General features: G+C 35.4%; 1 protein-coding gene across 3 annotated transcripts in view; it reads right to left on the bottom strand.

Moving 5' to 3' along the window:
• TRPM3 (transient receptor potential cation channel subfamily M member 3) overlaps positions 1–12,353 on the bottom strand; it is a 485,203-nt gene that overhangs the window by 180,540 nt on the left and 292,310 nt on the right. The window lies entirely within an intron of this gene.

Below are 12,353 nucleotides of genomic sequence, written 5' to 3'. Positions count from 1 at the left end.
GGGAAGGGAGGGAGGATATTAGAAGAAAAGTCAACTGTTGTCAAAAGATCTTGAATCTGATGTAAATTTGAAAATCTCTGTTGTGACTAGCTGAGCTTGCTAATAGGAATTATGTTTCACCCTCAAATATTTTGTAATATTCAAAATCAGAACACACATTTGTATAAATCTTTAAAGGCTGTGGCCATTTAATAAAATCCTAAAACCACTTTTATGCAATTGATTGTCACCAAAGAGAATAGATATTGAATTCAACAGGCTGAGAACCTGTAGGTTCTTTTTTTTTTTTTTTTTTTTTTTTTTGGTGTTTAGGGCATGTAGAAGAGGAGGATCAAGTCTGTGACTGCTGTCTGAAGGTGTTGACACACATATACCTATACGTTACAGAGTAGAGTTGTCAGAAAAAAAAAGGTAGCTATCTGTTCCCTAGCTATTACGTATATTTATAGCCAATAAAGTTGCCTTATATTACTGCCCTTGGAGAAGCTCAATGGGAGCTAGCCATAAATCAACATATAAGTTAACCAATTTTATATCTAAAATGCATTTATTAATATTTCTCATTTTAGACCAGTATGGCACCTCCACAAATTTTTGAGACACTTTTTTGTAATCCACAGCTTTATGAGCACTACTTTAAGTAAACTACTACTGTCCTGAAATTGTGAAGGATTTTAAAATGTTACAAGCAACAGTACAGCTTTGAGTGGCAAGTAAGGATCTCCTAGAATAAAATAATTGCCATAGCATTATCTATATGGCAGCATGAAGTATACTTACACACAAGTCATGAAAGTTTTTGGGCTTTGCATATTTATTTAAACCCAGGTGGCTTAAGTCTGGATTTCCAACACAATAATGCAAAAAGAAGGCAGGATTTTACTATCTCTCAATTGCAAACATATTTCCATTTCTTTAAGCTTGAAACTAAAAATGAAATTTATATTTTACTAAATAATTCAGCATCAGGCTATCACTTCACCTATATTAATGAGTTACCCATTTCACTGCATTTTAAACATGTTTCATAGAGTGACTTGAATCTAAGCCACGTAAGAAAAAACACACACACAAAAAAACCTTAGATATCAATACAGTGGTAATTAGAAAACATGGAGCGGCCGGATATTGCTAACTCATTTCCAAAATGAATGCAATTTTGAAATTGGAATCACTCAAAAGACTGAAAAAACTATCCTCCATCTCAAATATAGTTTTTCTTTGTGACTAAGTGTATAAATGACTGACATTTAAATTTAAACATAGTGAGTAAAATTCAGTTTCAATCTCTGTTGACTGAAGTGAGAAGTGTGTGTGTACACTCGAGGAGAATTTGATCCAAAATACACAGGAGACAACTGTTTTCCCAGGCAGGTTTAATGTCTTGCAAAATTTAATTTGATTTTCATTGTAAGCAAATCTACAATGTTCTTCTTGGAACATTAAACCTCTTGGGCCATGGCTACAACATGAATGCTTTAGGCAGACTTTATTCAGGACTTTTCAGGTAATCAGCTTGGAAAAAAAAAATATGTCGTACCTGTTCATTTTAACTGCAGTCAGTAATTAATGATCTTGTGTTCATGGCAAGGGAGAAAAATGAAGGTTATTTTTGAAACCTTTATTGTTTACTTAACAATGGAGTAGATTTCTCTTTCCCCATGGGCTCTACTTGTGTCAAGGCTGTCCCTGTATTCCAGAATTACTGGGATCTCACTTCCATAATGTGCAATAAACACATTAGCACCCTTTCACAAAGTGTTTCACGGTACTTCATTGCCAGAAAGATCTAAAGGGAATAGCAGAAAACCCTGCAAGAGAGCAACTTGAACACCATATGTCTGTAACATTTTTGGAACAGACTTTGATTTTGTTGATTTAGGATGATGAAAAATGAAAGTGAATCCTCAACTGAACCTGGTTAAATGTTTCAAGCAGCCAAATATTTGGGATGTTTTAGCTCTAAAGTTTTAGTAAGCTTATTTTATATATGTGTGTGTGTGTAGGTGTGGGTATACATACATACACACACACACACGTTTCTGCTCCAATTCTGAAACCTAAATCTAATTCTGAGGAGTTTTCTGGAAATCACATTACTTAGATTAGCTTCCTTTCTGTTAATATTTTAAAAGCAACATATTAAAATGCACCCAACAAAAATAAAAGCTATTCAATGCCTTTCTTACATAGTGGTCCTTCAAAAAGCCACAGACTTCAGGTAGAAAATCATGTGTAATTTGTGGAGAACCAGGATGTTGCAGCAGAGATTCTGCAGCCGTTATAACTAATTCAATGTGCTGCTAGGATTAAAGGAGAGGAAAGAAGAGGATTTTTTTCAGTTACGCAGGGTGTTTTGCATCCTGTTTCTCACTTCTAAATTCTGTCCAACATGTAGGAGCACATCAGACCTGTGCACTCCTGACCTATTGTACTGTGCTCAGCAGGGAACAGAGGAGGCTTGGAGTTCTCCCATCCCCCAGGACACCAAGTAAGGAGGAGGGAAAGCTGAGCATTTTGCTCTATCACCTCCCCTGCCCCAACTCCCCCTCCAAAACAAAACAAAGCAAACAAACAAACAAACAAACAACAACAACAAAAAAAAAAACACAGGTGAGCAGGGTTAGATGCTTTTAGTTAGATACTTTTGACAGGCTGAAGTGCTACCTCATGAAGGGAGGATGTCTTATCCTCTGTTTCACAAATGTGAAAACAGAGTAGTGTATTCTGACCTCATAGAGTATACCTCTGTCTATCAGATATAGTGAAAACATTATGTTTTGACCATAACTGAAATTTCTGCTCAGAGATACATATTTAGACAAATGGGTTCAGTTGTCTTATTCTGTGCATTAAGATTAATTCAATAGAATGTAAGACTTTAATAGATACCAAGTCCTTTCTGCTTCCTTCCATTTCCCTCACCAGTGTCCTCCATCCTACAATAATGTACCATATATGCCACAGCCCACATCAATTTCTTTTACTGCAAATGAACTGTACTGCAAATCATTTTTTTTTTCTGAAAACACTAATGTAATAACAGTGACATGATCTGTTACTTTAAGGTCTCATGTGAAATCATAACAAAAACCTCTCTTACAGGAAAAGTCTTTTCAGTGATGTTTTTAGAGTTGTGTACAAACAAACAATAATGTACTGTAATTAACTCATCTCTGTTTTAATCACCAGTTCCTCATGGACTCACTGCAGGTTGTAGAACGCAGTCCTGCTATTTATCTTATTTTAGCAATCTCACAAAACTACAAGAAAGTTGTATGGCTCTTCTCAGATCACTCTACTTATAGCTGAAATTGCTTGAAAGCTTGAAAAGTTATTATAGATGGGAACACAATCTTTTTGAGAAAAGGAAGTGAGTTAGAATATAAGCTGAGAAATAATATTAGCAATTTTGCTTAAAATTCATTGGCAGTAGGATGCTATATGTAATGTATTTAGTCCCAACTTCAGTCCTGTGAAATGGCCAAGAGAGCAAAACCTCATGTTTGCTGTTTTTCTGGCTTCAGTGAAGATGTGGATTACAATTTACCATTACCAAACCTGTGAACATAAGCCTCCAGTTTGAACTGCATCACAAATAAATGCACTAGGTAACTTTGGCAAATAGTGGAGATTATGCTGTAACCACTTCTATATTTCACAGTTCTCTCCCTATATCACAAGATTAATTTAAATTAACTCTGCCATAAATTAAGCAAATTATGGTGAGGCATAGAAATTATGTTAGAGTTCAAGAAAAATTAAGAGAAAATGAAAAGATCAGATAGCAACTGAAAGAGTCTAGTGCAGATATGAGATTTTCTTTCTGAAAAGCTGCAAAATATAAGAAACAGTGGATGGTACAGAGCAGTGTGTATTTTAGAAAACCTAAATGGATTATGAAAGATATGGTGTCAACAGATGTATTGACTAGTCTGTAAGTACTGGATTGCTCAGCTTTGGAAAGATAGTATTCCTACTGGGCATGCAGATATAGGATGCCAGAAGCTTTAATTTTTTAAACCAAAACTATGATAGCTAAAATAAGCATGCGGAAGTTCTGAGCATGGGTCTATTTTAAATGTTTAAATATCTTAGCAGACCATCAAGATGCCTTAAAACTTTCAGCTAAGAGAAGAAAGCCCTTAAGCAGCAAAATGCAAATTAACAGTCATTCCAGAAGATTTTAGACATCTAAGTAACACTCATTAAGGCAAACTGAAATCAAGACCACTAGAAATCAGTAATTTTGTTCTTATTGCTGATCTCTTTTCCACCAGCTGCAAATTTTCCCTTAACTTGATTGCACTAAGCAGAATGTGGCAATTATTATTATTATTATTTTTAAATAGTTGGTTAAAAACCATCCCTTAGCTTATGCTTCTCACTCTGAAGTCAGCCTCTGTTTTCAGAGGCTTTTTCCTTGTGAAACACAGATATTAAAATATTCACATGACATCATAGGTCTTTCCACAAAGATACAGTAAGGGGAGAAGTGATGATAACAATGGTGCAATCATGGGTTACAAAATGTGAATACCTCAATTGGTCTTCTGGAGCAGAAAGATGAGCCTGTTTTAAGTAATGTCACTTCTAATATATTATGGAAGTGAAGAACAACTGAACAGCTTATTTCCCACAGATATTTTCAAGGCTTTAGACACTGCCATTTGAACCATTCTTTAATTATTCCTGGCACAGGCTTCAGAAAGCTCTGTGTAGCCAAAAGTGAGAATTCTAACTGAATTTTGACTTAGTCCTATAGCAGTAAATATAATGCTCATAAAATGCAAGGGTCAACTTTATGCCATATATAATGAGTATGCCGATACTAAATATTACTAGAGGTCACTGCTTTTGCCATTGTGAAGATCCTGCACAGTGAAGTGCTGAATGATCTCTCTTCCCATTGAAATAGATGGGTGTTGTAGCTGCTCCGTGCCTCGTGAAATCAGGATTTCAGTTCTGGCTTGGTCTGGTATGACAGAGTTAGGCCAGCCCACAAATGTTGGGTTGGGGTCTCCCTTTTGAGGCAAGTTTTTATCTCCAGTGAAAATCCAGAGAACATGTATGGGGGCTGCTATTCCACATACAAGATGTACAAATTAGTTTTTCATCTCATCTTTTGCAGAACACAAAGGCTTGCAGTTTTTCCTTTGAAGAGTAAAGAAACATTTCTGGTGAGTAAAAGACAATTCTCAAAATGCATTTCTTAGGCTTTGAGTTGGCAAAGCATTTATACTTACAGAAGTCACATCTTTAATATAAACCTCAATGATTTGATGAATTTAATGTAAATACTTTTCTAAATACAGATGTTTTCTTGAATTAATATCTCAATTGGCCAAAGCAATTAAGCAATACTGTAAATACGGTCTTGGATTCTAGAAATTCTTTCAGCTTTTACAATGCACTAACTAATTACAACAACAGATATATGTATCATTTTAAAGGAGGGAAATTAGTGTTTTTTCTAAACAGCAGAATAATGTAATACAATAGAAAAAAAAACTTTTATTTATGTTGAACAAATAAACCATAATAAAAAGTAAAATGTAAGTCACATAAGGAAACAAACAAGCATCTTTACTTGACATAATCCTTACCTTTTCTACCTTTTCTAGAACAGCTCTGGCAAAGCATTGATACAGAATCTAAACCTGACCCCAAATCAACTTGCCTGGCAACAAGCTTGAAAAACACCAGTGATATGGGAAATCACTGGAGGAGCTGTAATGGGATGCTTCTTAATAATAAAGTAACATTCTCAAGTTAGCCTTCTCTTTAATGCATTTCTTGTTGACATTTTTCCCTCCTCCTAGTTTTCATTCATTCCCTTCCTTATAATAGGAAGATCATGCTTCATCTCTACATGGAAAATTTTCAGCATCTCTCTCAAATCCCCTTTATTTGCCTTTGTTAGGTTGTACTACCTATATCCTCCATTGACCCTTGTCTCACTGCACCCATTCTGCTCTTTTCTAATGTGCTCCGTCAGCCTCTAAGTTGACAGCACAGGTAGCCCACAACTTCCTGAGCACTGCCTCCAGCCAGTGGTCCCTAGTCATAATTTGCATCAGCTGCTGGCAGATTAGGAGGCTTCACTGTATAACTAATGAGCCAGAAAATGACGCTTTAGCTAAAGTTAAGTCCAGCATTCTTAGCTGGCACTAAGAATAGCAGTATGGTGTGACCAGTGAGAAAGACTACTGCTTGATCAGTAAGGAAACTATACCTCATCCCTAAAGCACATGGATTACATTGTCTCCAAGCTTCCTGTCAGGATTCTCAATTTTCATATCAACCTCTTTGCTCTTCCACATTGAAATTATCAGGCCAAAGATATTTATACAGGCTGTGATTCTGTCATGCATGAAGGGCTGTGGAGAATGAGCATCACGTGCCAAAAATGTTGCCTTAATTGTCAACAGCTTCCAGTGCATCCCATGGAAAACAAGCATAAACAGAAGCACAGCTGTGCTGGCCTGGGTTGGAAGCCCATAATAATGTCAGACCAGTACTGGCAATACAAAATGAAAGGACAGACAAACTGGAAGAAAGAACAGTGTTCATATATGACAGTAATAGAATTTTACTCTGGAAAGCAGGGTAGACACCTATAACTGTATCTGTCTCCCTACATATATTTGCATGGAGAAGACACCTTCCTTAAAACAGACTGGTGATGGTGTGATGTTAGTAACTAACTAGTTACTAACTACTAGTTTTTAGTAACATATTTTTATTCTATGAATTGATAAAATTTAGTCTTTGGTAGCTTTAAGCCCAGCCTAACACAGGCAAAACTCTTACTAGAGACTGTGGGAATGTGTAACTAAAACACAAACCAAGATTTCAGGATAAGCAAACAAAATAAATCATATGACACATATGCAAACTGTCTCTTGTAACAGGTATATGAAAATGAGTAAGTACATTACCTTAAGTAAGTACATTAAGTAAGCACCTTAAGTAAGTACATTAAGTAAGTACATTAATTCAGCATTACCAGCGCTGAATCATCTGCCTTAAACAACAGTCTAATTGCCTTTCTTGGCCTCTGATGACCACATGACAGTTTTTATTCTTTGTACACAGGAAAATGAATAACACAACAAAGGTTTGTTTTCCTCAGGAAAAAGCTAAAGGACTAAACATAGCTTGTGCTCTAGTTTGCACTGTTTCTCTTTTACATTCTGTTGGTGAGAGATTTGTATGTCAAATTAATTTAAAATCCATGGCTGGAGTAGCTTGGTGCATGAGAGCTTTTGCTTAGTGTTTCAGTCAGAAGCCAAGATTCATGAACAATCTTTAAAGGCTCCTATTAGGTCAGTCTAGTTCTCCTGTGTGAAAGGACCATCTCTTCAGGCAAGGGCATTTCTAAATAAGATAAAGCATTCTCCGAAGAATGTGTCTGTGCTTCTTATGACTAAATTTTCAGCTATTTTAAAAACTATTTTCTATCTTATCTTTAAACAGAAAAGGGACATCTTTAAAGGTACCCTTAAAGAAAATTTATGTTCAACTGATATTTTCCATCAGTGTTTTATATAACATTTGTCCTGTCACTTTCCTTTTTTTGTTCTATAAAATTTAAAATAAATCAGACTGTGCTGTCTGTTCCATTGCAATATATAAGCAATATATTCAGAATTGCATATTAGATATTTGCACTGGATATTTACATTCAACCTTTGTTATACCCCATAATTTTTATGCATTTTAGTAATATTGGATGTGCTGATTATTTTCTCTGAGACTGTTTCAGGCTCCCTGGTTATTTGGAAAGGGGACAAGCTGAAAACTATTTTGATAGATTTATTTGATGCTATCATCTAATACTACTTATTCATCTTGGTTTGTCTTTAATTGCTGCCAGGTTTATAATCTGACAAACAGTAGGTTTGTTCTGCTTCTGCTGACAAGTTAACCTTTTCCTTCTGCAGTATTTGACTGTTCCATTGTGCAGATAGAACCTGAATAGTATATTTCCATGGCAAAACTACTGTGATACATTGGTCTACTGTTTTTTTTTTTTTTTAAACCAGGGATGGTGTTTCAGTTAGAGTAAGGGGGGGTTAATTTTATTGATCCATTTTAGGAAAAAAGAAAAAAAAAGTATTTTCTTTTGATTATTACAATTTTTAATAACAAACAATAATTGGATCTAAACTCAGTACTCATATAAGTCTTACAGTGATCCAGCATTATGCAAGTGAACTGAATTCATCCCTCAAAGCATATATATCACCCACACAAACAAAACACCCACAGGTACTGGTCCTACATTTGAGGATAGAAACCAACCATTTGGTTTCCAACCCAAGCAACTGATCAGCATGTAAAATGAACAGCTCCAAACAAACTGAGGTTTGTAAGCATGAAAATGAGCAGAAATGAGGGATTAAATGAAATTTTTACAGAACACCAATCCAAATGGATTATCATAGCTCTATGGCTCTACTTCATGAATTGCAATATGTTCTCCTACTAAGTGAACGTGGTAGGTACACTTTCCTGGCAGCACACTGTTAATGAGAACAACTCTTTTGCTCCTTCTAACTCATGTTTGTAAAGAGAACAACCACTTGTCTTCCTGATATGCAGAGGAGAGTGAGGAATCCACTCCTGATGTTTTCTCTCCAGTCTTTCTACAATGGTGCAGCTGTGTTCAGAATCTTACATGCCCACCTAACTTCACAGGCCAGGCAAACACTCTTTTGTTCTGTATGCATGATGGTTTCTATTGCAATGCAGAAGAATATTACTGCATTAAAAAAGATCATCAATTAAAAAAAAAAAAAAAGTCTTCATATACAAAGTAACTGTCCCTTTTTTGTGACACAGATAAGCAGTCCTTTGTGCATGTCTCTTAAGGGGCATGCACAAAGACAACTATCACATTTAATGTAATCCAGCAAATATACCACACCATGAAGTAGGTATACTGCATAAATGAAGATGGAGTGAGACTGTAAAGGCATCTTACTTTTGAGAATATCTTGTAGAATTCATCATTTGAAGAATAAAACTGTAATACGACAGGTTAACTTTAAAGTAGTTTGGAAACATTTTGTAAAGACAAATTGTGGCATCACCACCTGTATTATGTTGTGCTGAATTCTTAATATATGCTGTGATTATTAGACTGCATCCATCACTCAAACTTTAGAATTTCCTCCTTAGTTCCAGTCTATTTATAGTATTGATACAATTAGTCTGATATCCAGCTGTGCCTTAGGCAGGTTAGTTCCATCTGAGAAATTAGATGATGAAAATAACCCCCAGGCAGCTCTGCTCCCACTGCTACTATTTCTTATCTGGGAAGTCTGACTTCCCTGCTCGGCTCAGCACAACACCAACTCCCTTTCCTGCTTGGGCAGGTGCCTCAGAGCTGCTGGTCTCAATGGCTGTTTATCTGTTTCACTGAGGCGGGGACTGTCTTGCCCCAGTCTCCAGACTTGGTCAGTACTGGTCTGCCAGAACTGCAGCCAGAAGCTTCACAAGGAAACTTTGGTCCCCTGTCTAGACTGACTGAAGACTGATCTGTCCTCATCACTTTATGTTTTGTAGTAGGTTCTTGATCTAAAGAATGTAAAAGATGCTGCATGCTCTTTCAATAGCAGAAAGTGATTTCTTAGTTATTAAGAACCACTTGAGAAATTTTCATCCTTTGTAGCAACAAGAATCCTTGTATGTTCAGCAATCTGATTATTTAAATGGCTAAAATTTTGATTTTTCTGGAAGTTCTTTGGCTTGATGCCTCAAACCTTGTAATTTCTAACTCCCTGTTAGCTTGAAACAAGTTTTAACAGTGGCAAATAAAAAGACAAACACTGAATAGTGTTGTTTTTATCCTATTGGTAAGTCCTACTCTACATACGTGCTTAACAGTAGCTTGGATTTCTTTCCTTACCATGACCTAGTTCTTACCCACAGATAAGTACACACAACTAGAACAATATAAATGTCACTTTTTACAGATAATAGGATCAATTATTGTAAACCCTTTCTCCAATTTCAACTAATTTCTGGAAGGTATCAAAAGCTATCTGGAGGATATATTTGACATAAGGTGATGATGGCAGTTTAGTGGACTATCTTCAAACAAAAGTCTTCTCTCTGGATTTCTGTGAGAGAAGAGAAAAAGAACTAAGAACCCAGGATACTGAAAAAAGAATCAAGAATTATTTGTAGGATGTATTAAATAAAAATGCTAAGAAAGTCCAGTAGCTTACTACAAGAATTTTCATGTCTGTTCAGTGACAATTTCACTACCTACCTCACAGGTATTTTACTTTACAACATTAATGTGTCATTGGCTCTTCTGCAAAGCATTCCTGATCTGACAGTTCACAAATGTTGTCAGGTCTGTAAATACTTTCACCCTTACAACTAGCCTCTCTTAATTCATCATCAGCAAAGTGTCCTCCTTTGAACTTCTGATTCAGACATATCACAGTGAATTGAAGAGAGTGGAAACTGAACGACTTCTACCAACAAAAAGTAATTAAACTAAGAGAAGGAATAGGAAACCAAATAAATGTTCCCTCCTCCCCGCTATGGTCCTTAAGTTTTCTGTACGATTTTGGTGCAATGGCAGGAATCTCTCTCAAAACTAATATTTTCTTATAACTGAAAAAATAAAATGATGAAAACCCTTATTTAATCTGCAGATGGCTAAAATATCATCAAGACTTAAGCTGTAAATTGTTCTTATGAGCCTCTTACTACCTGCTGACAGGTTGTGTAGCACAAACACATTGCCCATCTTCTTCTCTGTGTATATTTTATTTATTTGCACTATAAATCTTTTACTGTGGAAAAAAAAATGTTAATTTGAAATATCTTTCATTTCTTTATTATGCTTATTGACCAAAATCTATCATTAGTTTCTATTGAAGCACTGCTACTCGTGTTGAATACATCCATAATTTTTTGCTTTTGAATTGGAAAATCGTGAGTAATTCCTGCCTCAATAATTTACAGCATTCTGAAGACCACAGTCATGACACTGGAAAAATATAAGATCCCACTCTTCTCACTGTATATAAAATAGCACTGCCTTTGCTGACTGGTCAACAACCACAACAATAACAGAAAAAAAAAAAAAAAACACTGAAAATTTAATAGGAAAATTTCATATATACTTGACTCTTACTCCTTTTCTGCCCTTCCAGTGGCCTTAGTGAGCCATGAGAATGCTTCAGTTTTCTTCCTTTGCATTTTGCATTTGCAAATTCTATTCATACACAGATCTATAGATGACAGCAAAACTTATATGCAGCATAAATCTTTAAAAAAAAAATCTAGTAAAAATTAGTGGTTAGAAAATATTCATTGTCTTGCCTACTTGGTCTTTACAATTATTAAAAGCCAAACAGACATGACAGTTTGCAAATAACATTTGGAACTTGGGTTGATAAAAATAACAACAATATCTTGTAGCATTCATAACTTTTCTTTAGTTCTGAAAGTGATGCAGAAAATATAGGAGATTATGGAAGAGAAACATCCTAAGACCTGTTCTATTTCCCTGTATTTCTGTCCCTCACATTATTTATTTATGTATTTTTTAAAACTGCAACCTTTTTCTTTTAGAAGGATACTTTAAATTATATAACACTCTAGTCAACATCATTATTGCAATACAGTAGAGAAAGTGGAATACAGTTTATGATAATATATTCTATGATACTCAGACCTACTCCCACCTGAATGTAATGACTGATTTAAGAATCAAAAAAGTAGAAGAGTAGAAAAAAAAATGAGAAGAAACTTTTCTAACTCTTTTTACTCTATATCAAAATTGAAGCAGAATTGTCAAGGAAAGAACATATGAAAAGCAGTACCTTCTGAAAAACACATCTGTGCCACTTGCCACTCACATAATTGTGTAGGGAACCAGTTTCCCTGACTGATTTCATATGCTTCAGTGAGCAAACCAGCTGGTCTCTCTGCTTCCTTTTGTTTCTCCATAAGCTAGGGATACTATTACTTGAAAGCCTTATAGACAGGAAGTGTAATGTTTAAAGTGTATGAATTGAGTTATACAATATTAATAGAATTATTAATAATTTATACCACACTCCTCAGACCACCATCTGAAATCAGAATCTAGTTGTTCCTGCTACTTCACACAGAAATAAAGGGAGTCAGAGTTCAGAGTCTAAAGAGCCTAGACAATGTGTAAGCAGAAATGCAAACAGGAAAAGGTGGACAGTGGGAAAACAATGTTGTATTTACAGCACCAAAACAAATATTAGAACTGCATTTCAGTCTATCTTTACTGATGTTTTATTAAAAATATCTTGTCATTTGATTTCTTGGCTAACAGCCAACACCTGTTTTGA

This window comes from Cygnus olor, chromosome Z (genome assembly GCF_009769625.2).
Source record: "Cygnus olor isolate bCygOlo1 chromosome Z, bCygOlo1.pri.v2, whole genome shotgun sequence".
In the NCBI taxonomy this organism is placed as follows: domain Eukaryota; kingdom Metazoa; phylum Chordata; class Aves; order Anseriformes; family Anatidae; genus Cygnus; species Cygnus olor.
This window is presented reverse-complemented; position numbering and strand designations above follow the sequence as displayed.